The following is a 2,500-nucleotide window of genomic DNA, read 5'->3' as shown; positions in this document are numbered from 1 at the left end:
ACCGGACGAGCCGACCGATTGGTTTTGATCTAATAAAAGCGTCCCTTCCATCTCTGGTCGGGACTCTGTTTGCATGTATTAGCTCTAGAATTACCACAGTTATCCAAGTAACGTGGGTACGATCTAAGGAACCATAACTGATTTAATGAGCCATTCGCGGTTTCACCTTAATGCGGCTTGTACTGAGACATGCATGGCTTAATCTTTGAGACAAGCATATGACTACTGGCAGGATCAACCAGGGAGCTGCGTCAACTAGAGCTGAGCAGCCGGCCGCCCGGGAGTGTGTCCCGGGGGCCCGCGCGAACACGCAAGCGTCCGCTCAATCATTCTGCAAACAGGAGGAGGCTGAGCTCCCCTGCACAATACACCTCGAAACCCTCTCAGGTCCCGGCGGCGCGCAGCGCCGTCCCAAGTACTTGGTCGGGTTCGAGAGAGGCGCAATCGCCCGGAGTTAGGCGAGTAGACGCTTTCGGTGCGACCACCCGTGCTCCCAACTGAGCTTGCCGCTGCCGACAGAGGCCCGGGAGCGTGCTGTCGTGGCATTGCCGGCGGGAGACAACACGCGCCACCTACGGTGACCGGCAGCTCCAACGCCAGCGCCACAGAAGGACAAAAGCCCCACTTGGGTGCCGAAGCGAACTCTCCCAGCACAGCGCACGCGCCAACACATCCGCACAGCTGCGATACAAACCACCAGCGAGAACCGCTGGGGCGACCGAGCAGCAGACGGCGTCGCGGCGCCGAGCGCCGGGCGGCGGCGCATCCTCAACGCACACAGTCCTCAATCGGACCAGCACACTGAAGATGTCCACCGCGCTTCGCACCGGGCCCGCGAGGACCTACTTTGGCCGCACGGCGCCGCGCGCAGGGTGCGCCGGCGCGCAGCTGCGACGCCTGCCGCGTCCGTCGGCCGGCGCGCCTGCCACTGGCCGCCCCCACCAGCCGGCTGTAGCGCGTGCGCCCACGCACCGCGCGGCCAGCACGCCGGGAGGCGCCCCCTCACCGGCCGGGGACGGTCCCACCCAGCCACCGCCGCGTATCGCTTCACACCCAGATGCCGTTCAGTTTCGTCGGCATGGTGGGTATCGCTGGAACAACCGGTTCGTACCTCAACCTATCGTCGCCATCACCGATTCACCCCTAGCGAGAACAACCGCACCACAACAGGTTACCATTTGTTCATTTGCGTAACTTCACCAGAAAACGCAGGCGTCCATCGCCATTTGCAACTTCAACGATTATTGCATGCCTGTGTCAGGTGTCACGCCACACTACGTCTGCCCACATACACGCAACAAAATGTGCACGCCTAGACAATACGTGGAAGGTGGCCCCCGTACGTATGCGATGTCCATTGCTCGAACGACTGTCAACCGGCCTCTGTAGCATGTCGCAGATATGGAACGCGGTGCACCATGCCATCACGGTGTGTGAGGAGAGACGACTAGGTCCGAATACATCAACAGACAGCTCATGCTGATCGCCATCCACGGCGTCCGTTCCTCCCACACGTCTCTATGGCGTACCACACTGCAATCCAGCTCTCATAGGGAGACGACACGTAGCTGCGTGCACAATATTTGCACTGTATGGTCCGCCGTTTTTGGGCGCAGTCGTTGTACGGTCACACATGTGCCACGATGTATCATTCGGTACATAAGGACGAATGTGCAGTACAGATTGTGGTTTACGCGTACGACATTAGCGGACGGTTGACACAGGCCGCACCACAACGTAGCCTGAGTACGTCGCATGCGAAGGGCATTGAACATGCAAACTTCTCACCAACCAGCTTGCGAAGGCAGGGGGGCAAGGTGGGGACGTGGGGAGGGGCGGCATGTACGTCCTGCTGCCATCCACATTACAGTGTACAGCAGGAGCATGTGGAAAGTCAGCAAGACTTGCAAGGTGTTTAACATGAAGCGATACACAGGGGAGCGGGCAGTGCGAGTAGCGAACTATATTGCGAGGGTTGCGGGTGGGCAACACTACACTAATTGAACGAGTCGTATAACAATTACAGAGCAGGTTTAGGCGACAAAATGGGTTACGTTAGGGGACAACGTGGGTTACGTTAGGGGACAACGTGGGTTACTTTAGGGGACAACGTGGGTTAGGTTAAGGCACAACGTGGGTTAGGTTAAGGCACAACGTGGGTTAGGTTAAGGCACAACGTGGGTTAGGTTAAGGCACAACGTGGGTTAGGTTAAGGCACAACGTGGGTTAGGTTAAGGCACAACGTGGGTTAGGTTAAGGCACAACGTGGGTTAGGTTAAGGCACAACATGGGTTAGGTTAAGGCACAACATGGGTTAGGTTAAGGCACAACGTGGGTTAGGTTAAGGCACAACGTGGGTTAGGTTAAGGCACAACGTGGGTTAGGTTAAGGCACAACGTGGGTTAGGTTAAGGCACAACATGGGTTAGGTTAAGGCACAACATGGGTTAGGTTAAGGCACAACATGGGTTAGGTTAAGGCACAACATGGGTTAGGTTAAG

At 57.2% G+C, this 2,500-nt stretch overlaps 1 non-coding gene across 1 annotated transcript in view; it reads right to left on the bottom strand.

Moving 5' to 3' along the window:
• The window catches only part of LOC124726534, a 1,909-nt gene extending 1,664 nt beyond the window's left edge, over positions 1-245 (bottom strand). Inside the window, exon 1 of the ribosomal RNA XR_007006767.1 lies at positions 1-245. This exon is cut by the window's left edge and continues 1,664 nt beyond it. This is a non-coding gene — a ribosomal RNA (small subunit ribosomal RNA).
• Positions 246-2,500: the final 2,255 nt, after the last annotated feature.

This window comes from Schistocerca piceifrons, unplaced genomic scaffold (genome assembly GCF_021461385.2).
Source record: "Schistocerca piceifrons isolate TAMUIC-IGC-003096 unplaced genomic scaffold, iqSchPice1.1 HiC_scaffold_1057, whole genome shotgun sequence".
NCBI lineage: Eukaryota > Metazoa > Arthropoda > Insecta > Orthoptera > Acrididae > Schistocerca > Schistocerca piceifrons.
Note: the sequence above shows the minus strand (reverse complement) of the source record. Positions and strands in the feature narration are given on the sequence as shown.